The sequence below is a fragment of the Salvelinus sp. IW2-2015 genome, linkage group LG35 (assembly GCF_002910315.2).
Source record: "Salvelinus sp. IW2-2015 linkage group LG35, ASM291031v2, whole genome shotgun sequence".
Classification (NCBI taxonomy): domain Eukaryota; kingdom Metazoa; phylum Chordata; class Actinopteri; order Salmoniformes; family Salmonidae; genus Salvelinus; species Salvelinus sp. IW2-2015.
This window is the reverse complement of record NC_036874.1, coordinates 4425200-4442801: the sequence shown is the minus strand read 5'-3', so window position 1 is coordinate 4442801 and position 17602 is coordinate 4425200. Positions and strand designations below refer to the sequence as shown.

At 44.2% G+C, this 17602-nt stretch overlaps 1 pseudogene; it reads left to right on the top strand.

Moving 5' to 3' along the window:
• LOC111958633 (regulating synaptic membrane exocytosis protein 2-like) overlaps nucleotides 1–17602 on the top strand; it is an 86445-nt pseudogene that overhangs the window by 49335 nt on the left and 19508 nt on the right.

Here is a 17602-nt window from a genome sequence, read left to right as displayed (position 1 = left end):
GAAGCAGGAGKGAAGGTTTGAGATGGATTTGAGCTACAATAGACTGAGCCCCGGGATGATTTATTTTCTGATTTAGTCTAGTATAGCCTATCAGACTCATGGTTATGACAATAAAATATGATCTTTTGTTATATATCTTTGCTTGATATTAGCCTACAGTAAAGAGGTGAATGACATCTAGTCTGATAGGACAGTACTGAGGGCCTTTATGTGTAACCACAGGTCAGTCTAGTCTAGGCTCAGCTGCTACACAGTAGACACATCTTATACCAGGAATGATTTTGGAGATCTAGATGGAGACTTTGAAAGACATACTGTGCACTATGTACATTTTTTGAACCCCCAGAATCCTCCTCAGTCCTTATAGGAGGACTGTTCACCATTTCAATTCCTCTGGTGTTGCTCAAAAGTGCCTCAGGAATCAACAGTCTCCTGAGACCAAGTCATTCGTGATTAAAGGCTTTTGAGGACATCACATGTGCTGTGGTGCTCTTGGGTCTCAGCTCTCATTCACGCTGCTGCAAACGAACAGAACTCACACTTATTGGATCTTTCAGGCCTCATCAAAGTAAAAATAGCCTAATATTCCAGTGAATTTAGAAGAACACGTTGTTGTGGCGCATCAGAAATAGCTTGGTGAGTCCCTGAGCGTCACGGGCGTGTAACGGCACACATTGAATTCTTTGAGCACAGTTGGGCCGCCCAGCACCACGGAGGGACGCGCTACATTTATAATGAGCTCAATAAGCCTCGGTAGCGGGAGACTCACACCCGCATCTATTAGTAATGAAGACTTAACTAGTAGGCCTAATACAGCGGCGGTAAAAACATGATTGCACGTTTTCTTGCTCACTCTTGCACATCTTTCCTCCCATGAAGCTGCTTTTGTATGCTTATTTTTTGTGTGCCGCGTTTCAAAATTAGAATCGTTTACTGCATTTATGAAGGGGCTGTAGCGTTTTCTATTTGACATCGTGGCAGACATGTATTTTGTTATTTTCTGTAAATAATCTGTTTAGAAATAATTATGGTTGGAACATAAGACTGGGTGGTATTATTTGCAGCCTGGACAAATCACATACATTATTAGCATCGCGTAACCTTCACGGGGCTACATTGAGCAGAGCTAGCTGCCTGCCTGTTGTCCGACTAGGTACTGTCCGCGGTGCTGAACGGTGTTGAAGGTCGGCGCCTGTCTTGTTTCCTCGGTTCTTCCTGATTTTACTGCACGCTGCCCCGTAACATTTCCACTAAATTAGGATTACATACGCTGTTTTTCTGCACGGACACGGTTCTTCCCGTCGTTACCATGGGTAAGCTAAATGTAAAATTGATTGTCTTGGCTTGGAAGTCATTCAATAAGATGGGCTCACAATCAGCCGTTTGGATACTGCATGTACAATGCACATGTAGGCTATAGACTGTTGTGCACTGTTTGCATAAGCAGTCAGAGTATTTTAATGTAGATGATCATATGACCAATGCTGAATGAGTTATAGGCTATTATGAATGCCTACATGTTATAAACACCTTGTTATAGCCTAGGGGAGGACAGGTAGTCTGAATACGTTTATATGGATTTTTTAGGCTATGTAGTGTCATTTTCGGTAAAAGTTCTCATTACATCATGTTCTCTGAAATTCTGAATATATATGGTAATTTCTAAAATGTATGTGAAACGGTGAACAGCTCTTTGATAAGCCGACTTTGCATGCCAAATGCTCAAGTAAGACCAAAAATAGACTTTGGCTTTGTAAATAATGTCACAGGGCTTAGGGGGGTCTGTGAAAGACATCTGCCATCTCTCTGTGTGAATCCAGTCTCTCCATTTCTCAAGCCGCTCTCATCTTTCTCTCTCACGTCTTTCTGAACTTTGGTAAAATAACGGGCATACATTTATGCATCAAGTCTATTATTATTGCCGCGCGCCCGACACACTAAATTTAGAACCTCATTAAAATGTGATGCACCACGTGCCAGGCAGTGTTTGAACATGTGAGAGTCGGTTCTTCTTTCATCTCTATTTAGGCTACACCGTTTCATGAAATATACTTTAATACATGTTTCCCTCTGTCTTTTTGAGATCTTTACACACACAGATTTAGAAGAATGTGGTATATTTAATCCTGGGTAGGTTATATATTTTATATCACACATGTTTTAATAACACATAAAAACGTGTGTTGCATGGGGGAAAAGGAGTGCGGAATGATTGAATAGGTTCTGTATGTTTCAGAAACAGTCAGTTTCAAAGCCAAGATGTTCCCAGACATGTTCCCTTAAACAATGAGTTTTTAATGAGCTCAGTTAAGTTCAGGCCAGGTGAGACTGGGAGGGAAACAGGCAATATGATACCTATGACAGTCTATTCACCATCACATTAATATTTGACCATGACGCACATCTCTTTATAGTATGTGATATTCTTGTTCTCTGAATGCTATGAACAAGATACAGTAACATCTGATGGTTGGGAATGCATTTAGTCTGAAAGATATGAAACCAACTATGTGTTTTTGTCTTCGAAAAGAACAGTGACTATTTGGACTCAAGTAATGCAACAATGGTTGCAATTCTCTTAAAAGTAAAAAATGGTCACCGTGGTATTTTCATTGTCCTATAGCTCTGAAGTTTGATAATATCATGCTCCACTCAACTGTTTTGGTATGATGCTGTTGTAGTGTAGTCCTGCTTCTTGGCCACAAGAGAGAGCTCATTGACTGAGTGTTGGCTACTGGAACATATGTATCAGAAAGAGGTGATCGTCTCCTCCCTCCCTGTTCATTTGACTTTGATGTAGTGTAGCGCCACGGGCCTGACAGCTCAACACAGCTCAGCACAAACTGGGATAGCTGAAGGCTGCTCTCTCCATCTTAAAGGAGTTTCAGTCAATGCTGTAAATCGTCTTTTAGAAAGTGATGAACATACACTAGATTGGTCATCGAAAGCACCACCAAAGCACCACCCTTGTAATAGGCTGTAGCAGTGTTTTGCTGTAGAGATTTGCAACACACGAGGTTGTCTGAACGCTAGGCCTGCTCATTTTAGATAGAAGTTATTGATTCAAGTCCAGATGGATTAGATGGAGTAAATAGATGGAATAAAATATGGAGTATAATATCTTTGCATGGGACCAAATGCAAATGAGAAAGATGATAAGGATGTATGAACCCACCTTGAGTTTAAATGAAAAAACATTAGATAACAAATGACATGTCATTCTAAACAGCTTGATGGTACCCATCGTAACACATCAGTAGTCTACAGTACCTATGCTCCAGCACACCCTGCAAACAAGAAGAACTATTAAATTGATCATAGTGATTCAGGAGTAACATTAAAACAGAGCAATATGCCTCACCAACATTAGACAACTATACAGAATACCCAAACTCAAAATCCTGAAATAAGTTAGTTAAATCAATGAGAGAATAGTAGGATGAACTGATAACTAAAATAACAGTGCAGATGGCACTATTTTACTAAGTGCAGAGAAGTATTATAAGTAATGAATGTGTAGGGGACTTCAAATCCAGGGGTTGTGAGTTCACATCCCAGGTGGGGTCATATTGAAAAGTCCGTACTAAGTGATCATGTCAAATGGAATCATGTTGTCATTGATAGGGGCAGCAGGATGTCATTGATAGGGGCAGCAGGATGCCATTGATAGGGGCAGCAGGATGTCATTGATAGGGGCAGCAGGATGTAATTGATAGGGGCAGCAGGATGTAATTGATAGGGGCAGCAGCGATTGCCATTGATAGGCAGCAGGATGTAATTGATAGGGCAGCAGGAATGTCATTGAGTAGGGCAGCAGGATGCCATTGATAGGGGCAGCAGGATGCCATTGATAAGGCGCAGGATGTAATGGATTAGGGCAGCAGGATGCCAGTATAGGCGGCAGCGATGTCATTGATAGGGCAGCAGGATGCCATTGATAGGGGCAGCAGGATGTCATTGATAAGGGGCAGCAGGATGTCATTGATAGCGGCAGCAGGATGCCATTGATAGGGCAGCAGGATGTCATTGATAGGGGCAGCAGCGATGTCATTGATATGGGCGCAGGATGTAATTGATAGGGGCAGCAGGATGCCATTGATAGGGGCAGCAGGATCCATTGATATCGGCAGCAGGGTGAATTTATAGGGGCACGCGGATGCCATTGATAGGGGCAGCAGGATGCCATTGATAGGGGCAGCAGGATGCCATTGATAGGGGCAGCAGGATGCCATTGATAGGGGCAGCAAGATGACATTGATAGGGGCAGCAGGTTGTTAAGAGTGTTGGATCAGTTGCTGATTTGAATCGCCAAACTGGTAAGATGGAAAACTCAGCAGTTCTCCTCTTGAGCAAAACTGAAGAGCACAACTGCTCCCCAGACGTCAATTAAGGCAGCCCCCTGCACCCCCTGTTTCAGAGGGGTTGGGTTAAATGCGGAAGACACATTTTGGTGGAAGGCATGCAGTTGTGCAACTGACTAGGTTGCACCCTGATTAAAGATTTTTACACTATTTTAGCTGAACAGCGTACCACTTACCTTAAAACCCCATACCATATCATTACTTCCCTGGGACAAACTGGGAACTAGACAAAACCTTCAGGGGACCATGACACAACATCTAAAGAACGTTCTAAAAACGTCCTTGGGGACGTTCCCTGGACAAACCGCGAACTAGACAAAACCTCCAGAGGACCATGACACAACGTCCCAAGAACATTCAGGGGACATTCAGGGGACCATGACACAATGTCCCAAGAATGTCGTAAAAATTTGAACTATAAAAAGTCCCCCAGAGAACATTCCCTAGGGACCATCACGCAACATCCTAAGGACTAGTCAAATGAAAGTCCTGAGAACATCCTAAAAAGGTCCTGAAATGGTCATCAGTGATGTCCTGGGAATGTACAGGGAACTAGACATCGGTCCCTCAGAGAACATTCCCTTTGGACTATCATGCAATGTTCTTAGAACGTTCTCAGAACGTCAGTGGGATAACTTCGCGCCAAAACCCTTAAGGGACCTAATGGGAACATCGCCGAATGTCCTCAGGACGTCCCTTGTTTGCTGGGACATTTAGTGGGCTACATATGCCATTTCTATTCCTCCGCTAGGTTTGGAGCACTAGGTTTTTTAATCTTCTATATTTGGGTGCAGGTTCAATGACTATGAAATGTGCAAACACAGGGAGAAATGGCCCAGCCTGGGGGGGGGCTGTCCCTTCCTCTCCCCTTCCTCCCCCACACCCGTCGCCCTGACTGCACTCAGCCGTGAAGAGTTAAGCGGTGGGGAAGGAGGGAGGAGGGACTGCAGTCTGGCTGCAGTGAACACACCTCTGGCAATCAGCACAGCTGCTTGACCTGTGTGTGTGTGTGTGTGCATGTGTGTATTTGTATGTGTGTGTGTGTGTGTTTGGTTTAGGGACTATTACAGATGCTAACAGTAGTCTGTCAGAGTCGGCCAAACTCACGCTCTCTGCTGCATCACTGGACGGACTGTTAGAGCGCACATGCTGTGTGAGCGTGTGTGTGTGCTGACACCACTTCTATATGACTGACGAGTATGGCTTCGACCTAAAACCTTATCATTGAATCATCTCTACTGTGATCAACCACTGCTTATATTTTTCACCATGTTCACYTTTTAGTGCATTAGTCATCCAGGTTATGTTTGGGTGCAGACCAGATGCTACACCATATAGTCCTGTATAGGAACGCTGTGTGAGGCGGAGCTAGGCTTAGCATGCCCTGCTCAGTATTCATTTGGCCTGTGTGTGTATGTCTTCCTGGTCTGTTTTGATAACTCATTACTATTAGGTATGTGCTGATGAGATAGAAGAGCCCACTGCATTACAGTCTGAAGCTCAGAATGTGGTTCATTATTACTGGCAGATTGGAGAACTGACTCTATGTAAATTGCACTTGTGAACAGTAGATAAGTAGGTCACGTCGTGCCATGCTGGCTGATGTACAAGGCTCTCTCTATCTGGGAAAGAACTGGGCTATGTTAAAAAATCTTAGGGATGAGGATGTGCAAGTAGAAATACTGGTGTGGCAAAAAGCAGCGAAAAAAAATTATATAAAATTGGGTTGAGGTAGGCAGTTGGCTAATGGAGGGGCTATTTACAGATGGTTGCATTTCACAAGATGGTGGTTAGAAAAAAAAACTGGTTTTTTTTTCGTGTATTTTCCTCTACCGGATCTATTGTGTTTATATTCTCTACATCAATTCACATTTTCCACAAACTTCAACATGGTTCCCCTGTCAAATGCGTACCAAGAAATATGCATATCTTCAAGTCAGGCCTGAGCTACAGGCAGTTGAGATTTGGGATGTCATTTTAGGCAGGAAATTGAAAAAAGGGCTCTTCGCCTAAGAAGGTTTAAGCAGAGAGGGAGATTGAGGAATGAACAGAAGTGGGACTAGTGTGGAGGTAGTGTTGCAGCGGGTGTGCATGCGCATGCTTTGTGGAAAATGTATGGGTGTGGTTTGGTGTGTGCATGCGTGCTTGAGAAGATGGAGGTTAGAGTGTAGCCCCGCCCCGGTGGTTCAGACGATCTGATTGTCTGGGGTGGTAAGGAGACAACCTCTCATTGGTCATGCCATGCCTTCCGAATATAGATATATATTTTTTTAATGAACCTTTATTTAAATAGGCATATGACCCCCAGCCAGTTAGCCAGCCAGTTAGCCAACCAGTTAGCCAGCCAGCCACTAAGTCAGTGGGGTGTGTGTAGTGTGCTGTGTAAGCCCAGCCCAGCCAATAGTAATCACAGTAATGCACTCCAGTACTGAGTCAGCTCAATGCTCTGACTACAGGACCAGGGCCAGAGTCAGGCCTATAACTAGCGGCTGGAGGACACTGCTGGGTGTGAGTGCCTGCCTGTCTGCCTTCTGTACGTCACTGCTGTCAGTCAGTCTGTCAGTCACTGGCCATCAGCCTACGGGCTGAGTTCCTCACGGACCCTGATGCCCTGCACCTTGCTCCCTCAGAGAGAGAGAGGAGAGAGAGAGAGAGAGAGAGAGAGAGAGAGAGAGAGAGAGAAGGAGAGAGAGAGAGAGAGAGAGAGAGAGAGGCGCCAGGCAGCTCAGGTGGCTGCCCATTTCTTCCTTTCCACTAGGCATCGCTCCTCCTCCAGACTAGGGAGGGCGGTTGTTAGGGCAGAGTGAGGGTGGATGAGCTGCGTCTGAGGCGGAGTGATCAGTGTGCATCCCAAATGGCACCATATGCTAAATATAGTGCACTACTTTTTGATCAGGGCCCATAGTGCACTATGTAGGGAATATGGTGCTATTTGTGAAGCAGCCCAGGGCTTTGAGGGCGGCTGTGTTGCGTCTGAGGTGGAGTGATCAGRGCTTTTGTCGGCTCCTGGATTTATGAGGCTAATGTGGAGGGAGGGGGCTGCAGACCACAGTTAGTGCTACTTCCTCTGTAGAGCTGCTGAACACAGTCTCTCTCCATCCCTCTGCTATACACACACACAGCTGTATTAAACAGTAGGGCTGCAGCTAGCTTCCTATTTAGATTCAGTTACTTACAGTATTGTGGACCACAAAGTGGTGCAAACTCATTGATGACTCTGTAACCACCCACTACCAACCCATTGACTTGAATGGGGATACCTATTCTAGTGATTTTATTTCTTTGGCTGGTACCCCATATAAGCAAGTGGTATAAGTATGTACACTCTTAGAAAAAAAGTGCTATCTAGAGCCTTACAGGGTTATTTGGCTGTCCCCATAGAACCGTTTGAGAACCGTTTTCCACAGAGGGTCCAACCAGAAACCAAAAATGGTTTGACCTGGAAGCAAAAAGGGTTCTCCTATGGGGACGGCCAAAGAACACTTTGTAGATCATATGAACTTCAGATTCCTCATCATACTCACAGACTGTCTAGTGAACTCAACATTATGTCCTCAATTAGATACGGTCCTACATACAATCCTAATATTCGCTCCCTCCTAAACACTTGCCCTAAGGCTACTGTATGTGTATGCAATATTATCAAATCATTCATATCCTCATCTGTATATTTACAGTGTTTCCTACAACATCTAGCAGGTCCAAGTATCCTTTTTTAATGATACTTGGCACAACTCCTCTAGGGGTTGATYCATTCCATGACTCCTTTCATTGTAGTTCATTGCTGTAAGTCCACCACCACCATCACCATCCCCACCACTGCAGATATCTAACCCCCTCTCTCCTCTGTGTACAGGTTATGTGGGTATGCAACTTGTGCCGAAAACAACAAGAAATCCTAACCAAGTCGGGGGCGTGGTTCTACAGCGGCGCCGCAGGGCCACGGGGCGTGTCTGAGGGCTCCAGGGGTCGACGTCACGAGGAGGCCCCCCAGGAGAAGAAGGCCAAACTGCAGCAGGATCTCCTCTACCAGGGGTCCGCAGGGGACGTATCAGCAGACAGAAGCAGACCTCCCGGACTCCCCAGACAAGGCTCCCTCAACAACGGCTCAGGGCTGAGGCTCTCAGGTCCAGGACAGGACATAGACAGGTGAGTCCAGTGTGTGTGTGTAAGGTTGTGTGTGTGTTAAACACATTTGAACAATTCCCTCTGGGATTTGAGTTGGATTTAACATTTTGATCGTTATTGTGGAGGAAAACTGTCTGTTAAAAGTGAAACCTGTTAGGGGAAAGTGGGGTAAGTTGAGCCAAAGGGTTAGTTGAGCCACCCCTTGTTTCTAGGAAACCATACACAAAATGAATAATGTGACCAAATATTTAGTATGAGGTCATCATTTCATGGAGTCTGTGAAGGAAGAAACCACATGGAAAATTGATAAGGAAGTTAGGTAAAAAATGAAATAATTTATTAATCTAATTCAATTATTGTGTTATAGGTATCATGATGCTTGTATCTAAACCAAAGAAGATAGTTTTATACATCAGTTAAGGTCTCTATAAGCTTCAAAATCCGCTCCTTAACCTAGCATGAAAGTGCAGCCTTCCAACTGTGCGGGCTAATATTGTCAAAATGTTTACCTTTTTGGGGTAAGTTAAACCAATGGCCACCATACACCATACAAATGATGATTACATTTAGTCAGTTTAATGCATAATATACATAGTATTTCTGCAATGTGTCATGCCTACAGTATGATCTCAGGAGTGCATTTGTATTGTTACAGAGCAGACATCATCATGTCCTGTGTACACAAATGTAAAACAAGCAGGGGTCTAGCCCCCCTAGAGGTTCCTGAGAGAGCAGCCAAGGAAGTGAGAGAAAGGAAGAAGTCCATTTGAGCAGCAGCAAGGGATGAACAAATAGACTGAATGACACATGGACAAAAAAAACATGAAAATGTACCTGTGTTTAACAGAGGCAATGATAGAGTAGCAGAGGCACACAAGGTCTTATTTGATGACATGGAGTCTGAGCTTGCTAAATATATTAAACATCTTGAGGAACAGTTTCATGGGCTTAGTATCCTTGAATACATAGAACTTGTTTATGAATTGGCACATCAAAACAACATCCCTGTCCTAGACCAACTGGTCAAGAAATGGAAGGGTAAGTGATATTGAACAGAGGCATCTATATCTGAATGTAGGCATCTATTTAAGATATAAAGTATATTCGGAAAAGTATTCAAACCCCTTGACTTCTTTCAGAGGTTGTTCCTTTACAGCCTTATTCTAAAATGGATTACATAAAAGAAAATCATCATCAACCTACACTCAAACTGACCAATCGGGGGAGAAGGGTCTTGGTCAGGGAGGTGACCAACAACCCAATGGTCACTCTGATAGAACTCTAGAGTTCCTCTGTGGAGATTGGAGAACCTTCCAGAAGGACAACCATCTCTGCAGCACTCCACCAATCAAGCCTTTATGGTAGAGTGGCCAGACGAAAGCCACTGCTCAGTAAAAGGCACATGACACCCCGCTTGGAGTTTGCCAAAAGGCACCTAAAGGACTCTCAGACAATGAGAAACAAGATTCTCTGGCCTGAATGCCAAGTGTCACGTCTGGAGGAAAGCTGGCACCATCCCTACGGTGAAGCATGGTGGTGGCAGCATCATGGTGTGGGGATGTTTTTTAGCGGCAGGGACTGGGAGACTAGTCAGGATAAAGGGAAAGATGAATGGAGCAAAGTACAGAGAGATCCTTGATAAAAACCTGCTCCAGAGCGCTCAGGACCTCAAACTGGGTTGAAGGTTCACCTTCCAACAAGACAACGACCCTAAACACACAGCCAAGACAACGCAGGAGTGGCTTTGGGACAAGTCTCTGAATGTCCTTGAGTGGCCCAGCCAGAGCCCAGACTTGAATCCGACTGAACATCTCTGTAGAGACCTGAAAATAGATGTGCAGTGATGCTCCCCAACCTGACAGAGTTTGAGAGGATCTGCAGAACGCCCCAAATACAGGAACGCCCCAAATAAAGGTGTGCCAAGTTTTTAGCGTCACACCCAAGAAGACTCGAGGCTGTAATCGCTGCCAAAGATGCTTCAACAAAGTACTGAGTAAATGGTCTGAATACTTATGTAAATGGTATATTTCCGTTTTTATATTTTGGATGTATTTGACAACATTTCTAAAAACATGTTTTTGCTTTGTCATTATGGGGTATTGTGTGTAGATTGATGAAACAATCAAACAATTTAATCAATTTTAGAATAAGGTTGTAACGTATCAAAATGTGGAAAAAGTCAAGGGGTCTGAATACTTTTCGAATGCACTGTACAATATACCATACCCCCATTCCATGAATTCAACTTTGTCCTACCAGCACCATCACCCACTGTCACAGAACACTATCACCCACTTACCCCAAGGTGGCTCCATTTACCCTGTCGCTATGCTCAATTGACCCCCTACCCAGGGTAAGTTGTGCCAAGAGACCACTTTTTTGGACAAGCTGTGTTTTCAAAACTGTTACGTTTACATGARTTCTAATTATTTCCAGGGATGCACAACATCCTGAAATATATGGCGATATCTTTGTTAGAAAGAGTACTATATTTCCCTTGACATAGTGGTGCTAAATAAATAAAAATGGCTCAACTTACCCCACTCTTGCCTATAGCAAGCTGTGTCATGTGGTTGGTTAGGTTGAAATGACTCTGGAGCTGTTATGGAGAGAGTGAGGGTCGGGGACTGGGAAAAGTGGAGGGTAAAATAAAAATCAGAAAAGCTATGGCTCCTGGCAAATGACTTATTTTTTGAGAACGGTAGACAGTTTGATCATACAGATGTGTACGCATGAGGCCCATGATGCAGGAAAGACACATGGACACCGCTACCTAAAATAAGTTCAGGATTGACAAACACACACACACAGACAAGCACACACCCACACACTGACTCCCACACTGAATGACTAGTGTCTTTCATCTTTCCCCTTAAGTCAAACTCAGCTAGAGGGATTCCCTAGCTGGTGAACTGACTGATGGTGACTATAATACTGCATTCACTGTCTTCCTTTAAAGCAGCAGAAACCAGACATGCTGAAGAAGCTCTTGGCTGCAACTCATCACAATAACTAGATACACCTTTTGTCCTACTGTTCTCTAGGTATGTTTTAGCCAGGTTCAGATAGTACAGGAAGATGTTGGGAAAGATGCACAGTCAATGCAGAGCTATAGGTGGTCTGCCGGGCTGTATTATGTCACTGTTGTCACATTGGAAAGTTGGAGACTGTACTGTGTTTCTTCCAAAAATGTCTGCACAAGAGATCTCTCTCGCGCAAAATAGATCTATGATCTCAATTGGGATCTACCTGTTTAAATAAAGAATAAGAAAATAGACAGACTGTTTGATTACACTTCTATGCTGTGCTTGTGAATCCTTTTTCTCTGTGCCTTGGCTTGCGTCATCACAGCTGATTTATTGTAATTCCATTTATCACCACACGGTGTCTCCTTCCTCTCTCCATAGTCCACTGACACAGAGAGAGGGAGAGAGACACCCTGCACACATTTTTCTAGTGCATCTCATACAGCAGAAATATGTTCCTCTAGTCCCCTCATTGTGTCATTCTCTGTAGAGAATACACCAGTCAACTCTGTAGTCCAGACCTGAGTTCAAATAGTACTTGTTTTCTATCAAATACTTTACTTGCGCTCGATTGAGCTTGACTGGTGCAAAAGGAACCAACAAAATAGTCCCAAACATGCAAAACCCTGCCCATCTGGAACTCTAGACAGGTTCAATCAAATGCTCAGTGTATTTGAAGGAAAACGAATGCTGTTTGAACCCAGGCAGGTCTGGACGGTATTTCCAACCGTTCCATAACCCAGGGGTCAGTCATGGTGAGCTGCTCTGTGAGGAACAGATGTCCTCTTCCCACTCTCTCTGCTATCCTGCAATTCTTCCTCTCTGCTCCTATCTGCTTCTCCCTGTTCCTCGCTGCTCCTACCTGCTCGTCTTTGCTCCTCTCTGTTCTTCTCTGCTCCTCCCTACTCCTCTCTGCATGTCTCTGCTCCTCTCTTTTCCTCGCTCCTCCTCTCTGCACCGCTCTCCCCCTCTCTGCTCCTCCCTCTTCCTCTCTGCACCTCTATGCTCCTCTCTTATCCTCCCTCTTCCTCTATGCTCCTCTCTTCTCCTCTCTGCTTCTCCCTCTTCCTCTCTTCTCCTCTCTGCTTCTCACTCTTCCTCTCTTCCTCTCTGTCGACCTTGTAAAGGTGTACCTGATGGTCCCCCCTAGTCTAGCACTGGAACAAACAAGCCTTTACCGTACTGTAGCCACTCTGGGGTTAGAGACACAACTCATTAAGCCTGTGTCCTCTCCCTTCCATTACGACATTGTGGTGGGCTCTTTTTACTCCCAGACACACAGTAAGGGAAAGATTACTGTAGGAGAGAGAGGACAACTTTGACAATTTTCTGCTCACTTGGCAGTTTCAAATGACTGTTGGTCACAAACATGAAGAAATGTGATGGTTTTCTGCTTCTGGTGAAAAATTGTGCAGTATAACGGGAATAGGGTGCCATTTAGGACATATTCAAACAGATATTGGAGTAGGACTCTGGGACCTGTCTAGCAGAGTATCATTTATTGAAACTGTTTTACCTTATAAGGTTTTAAAGGAGCAATGTGTCGGAACTAACTAGCTGCTATGAAGCAATCTGCATTTTAACAATGAGCATTCTCACTATTTAACAGAATTCAGCTAAATAAAGTTGTGTTAAGTGTTAAGTACAGACACGCACACACACACACACACACACACACACACAACACACACACACCACACACACACACACACCACACACACACACACACACACACACACACACACACACACACACAACACACACACACACCACCACACACACACACACACAAAACACACACACACACACACACAACACACACAGCACCATCTCACAGCCAACAAAGACATCTAGTTGATTCTGAGGTTGTTGTATTTGATTAGCAGTTAGATCAGGCTGTGGGATGTGAGCTCAGAGCTCACTGTGTTGTTCGTGACTCTCTCTATATTAATTGGCTTTATGGCTGAGAGGGGGAATGGTAGCAGTGAACGATTCTGGCTTTGGCAGCACTGAGTTCAGCGCGGACACAAAACGGAAACGGCCTGTCTGAGAACTCAGGGACAATGGTGATGATGTTTAAAATAGAACTCCCACTGCATAATCACCAAAAACCACTTTCATGAATCTAAAGAATGTGTAAATCAACTAATCTTTTCCACTGAAAGAGAAAGAGAAAGGGGAAAAACCCCAGATGACAGCCTGTTATAAGGTGAAATAACTTGAGAAAGGGTCTAATTTATCTTGGTGTCGGAGGTGTCATTGAAATGAACACACAGATACCAACAATCCAGGACGACGAGGTAGTCAGGTGTGGAGACACGGATGAAACAACAATAATATTGGCTGGGATTAGAATATAATTACCTACTTGTGTTTCTCAAGGTTTCCCATGTTTATCCACCCAGCCCCAACCCTGGCTCAGTCTCAACCTCGCCCCAGCTGAGCCCTTTCCTCAACCCAACCCTATACCCAGCCTCAGCACCAACCAAGTCAGCACATTAGTATTTGTATTAGTTAGCAGGAAACAAAGAGAAACAAATGCAAGCCAACATGAGCTTAAATCCAGCCCGTTACTTGTTACATTGGTGTCATGAAGTGAGATGTGTGTTTCCCACCCAAGCTAGTGGAGGCACCTGCAGAGATGCATTACGGTGTGCCTCAATCCTGTTTACCAAGTCACCAATAAATCTGGATGCTTTGGGGGTTATGGATTAAGTGACCTAATATTATATTAAATCCACCTCTTATTCATCAAATTAACTTCTGTGTAAATGACAGAATAACTGTATGCTTAGTGTTTATGCTGATCGTTATATAAACCATTGATCAGAGAGAAGTGCAAATCACATCTAGGCATCTTTAGGATAGAATATAATTCTTAAGCAATAAGGCAAGAGGGTGTGTGGTATATATATGTACAACACAATGCGGAGTGCCTGGACACAGCCCTTAGCCGTGGTATATTGGCCATGTATCACAAACCCCAGAGGTGCCTTATTGCTATTATAAACTGGTTACCAATGTAATTAGAGCAGTAAAAATAAATGTTTTGTCATACCCGTGGTACATGGTCTGATATACTACGGCTGTCAGCCAATCAGAATTCAGGGCTCGATTCACCCAGTTTATAAAATTGAATATAACTTTCTTATACAGACGCTGTGCATCCATCCATCCATGCTGGCCTTCACTAACACCTGCCATTTCTGTCAAGCCACTTGTCTTCTGTGTTAAGTGGCCCTTTGCTTAATGTCTGTAACTCCCATATGAGCGTGCTGGAGTTAGTAGACAACCTCCCCTGTCCTCCCACTGAGGATCATCCAGTCTGATTTGTGAGTAAACTCTGTCAGGCCCATTTGATTGGATTCCCTTCGTCCACCTTTTCTTTCATTTCCCTTTCTCAGACTCACTCCCCCATTTCCTCTCTCCCAGAGCAAGTAGATGCCTTGTCCTCCTCCCTTATTACTTATGAGAGCTGATGGTTGGCAGTCATATATGGCAAAAGCACTGACGACAGCATCTCTGCGCGCCCATGTATTGTATCTGCGTGCGCGGTCCAGAKTATGAGAAAGAGAAGGATACAGCAAGCGTGTGCGTGAACGAATGCTTGCGTGTTGTGTGTGTATGTATGTGTGTGTTTGTATGCGTGCTCTAATAGGCAGAGAGAAATATGAGTTGAGTATGAGGCTGCCCCTGATGCACCGGTAAGTGAAGCTTGCTTTGCTGGAAGATGCCTCGCTGCTGCTTTTTCCTCACCTCCACTGCAAAGAGATCCTGCTACAGCCCGCTATATTTTGTCGGGTTAAGTTCGGAGCATTATGACTGTACATTCCAGCCTCGACCGCTTTTCATTTAAGGATTCTTTCTACCAAGATCAGGAGAAATATGGAACTTGATTGGCGTCTTCGCGTTTAATGCGTCCCTGGAGATAGACAGACGCGGGTCCGGACAGAGAGCGAGGCAGCGCAGGTGGATGTATTGTGTTTGAGGAAAAGGGCCATAGTGAGGATAAAAGACACGAAGGAAAARGGAGGAAAATGCAGTTTGATACATTGCGTCAATTTTGTAGCTCCGTTCTATCCCATTTTAATGAGGCTTTTACGCCGCCTCAGAACATTCTGCAAGCGGAGCTATTCGAGCAGGCGTTGAGCAACATCGGGTGAGTGATTCCTTTGTAAGAATGTGTGAGTTATGATGGGCTTCCCCCGTTGGTATGTCAAAGGAGCATTCGAAGAGAGGAGGTTTCGCTTATTGATCCATCCGCAGCAGGCTATGCGAAGACGTCGCCTTCCTTCCGGGGAGTTGCAGTTGATATTCCTCCTCGCAGAGAGAGAGAGAGAGAGAGAGAGAGGGAGGGGTGTTGTTGGAGGGATGGAACGGTCGTGAAACAATACGGCTAAAATGTGATAATGCTGAGGTGTGTGTGTGTGCTTCTGTCTCGGTGTACCGCTGCTGCCGCATGTGTGTGCTGCTGTCATAGGCTGCTGTGCCTGCTTGCGCGGATAACATTACGGTATGTCGTAATATTGCTCCAGCCTCGAATCATTTGAGTAATTTGTGACCCTCTTTTTCATACGCTATGCTATGGTAATTACCTCCATTCCTAACCCACACCAATACTGGATTTTCCCCCATGGCCATGTCAGCATTTTGTATTATCCTACAGTAACTGTGATTCTTGCTAAACACTGAAGATAATTAATGTAATTTACATATCATACATACTATTTTTGCTAAATAATCTTAGAAATTCAGCACAAATACTGCCCAACCACTACACACTTATGCAGTATGGAGGAATGACTGTAAATGTAATCAAATGTGTGTGTGATGTACAGCAGAGAATGGGATGTAGTCCAGGGAAAGAGAAAACGCAGCAGGCATTTTGTAGCCCAGAAACAAGCCTATAGATACAACATGCATCACATGTCTCTAGGGATTGTGGGTCTTTCCCTCATGTTCTTTTTTTCTTACCTCTCCCTCAGAAATAATTCACAGTGTGGCCTCGCTAGCTCTCTACCCCCTCGCATTACATATACCCAACAGCACGGCGCACTCACTCAGCCACGGTGGTGTGGTTTACACAGACAGCCGCCTATATGTGTTCCTACAGTAGCCTATTATCGTCATCGTCATCATCACATTTGACCGATTTACATTTGATACTATTTAAAGGGATGCTTCAGGATTTTGGCAATGAGGCCCTTTATCTACTTCCCCAGAGTCCGCTGAACACGTGGATACTATTAAGATAAGGGGCCTCATTGCCAAAATCCCAAAGTATCCCTTTAAGCCTATAAGGAGGATATGAGGATACGATAGTAGCCTAACTAACCTATATCGATCCAGACACATCAGTGGAGAGACAGGAAAGACTGGAGGACAGACATTGCCCTGTCAGTATACTGTACTGTATATTGAAGGACCAACTAAATCATGACCACTTGATACAAGATCAAGAGACTGTCACTGTTCCTCAAGGCCCATATTCATAAAGAGTCTCAGAGAAGGAGTGCTGGTCCCCCCTGTCCATATAATCTCATTCCATAGGATCTAAAAGGCAAAACTCATTCTAGATCAGCACCCAGAGGATCTCAGAGATTGAACGAGGGCCATTGTCAACCTTATGATTCACGGTGTAGAATGTGTCCAGTGATTTCTAGTAACCCATTAGGCACAGACATCAATTCAACGTCAAGTTTTGATTTACATTTTGTTGAGTTGTCAACTAACTTGAATTCAATGGGAAATAAACAAAACATTTCACCATGTCATTGGATTTAGGCAAATCCAAACAGTTTTCAACGTTGATTCAATGTCATTACATTGCATTTTGAGAGACTACTGTAGTGGGACTGACTGCAGGGTACTGATGACAACCACTGACCAACCACAGCAGACCCTCTCTCTCTCTGTCTCTCTCTCTCTCCCTCTCTCTGCCTCTCTCTCTGTCTCTCTCTCTGTCTCTCTCTTGCTCTCTCTCTCTCTCTCCCTTTCAATTCAATTCAATTCAAGGGGCTTTATTGGCATGGGAAACATGTGTTAACATTGCCAAAGCAAGTGAGGTAGATATTATACAAAAGTGAA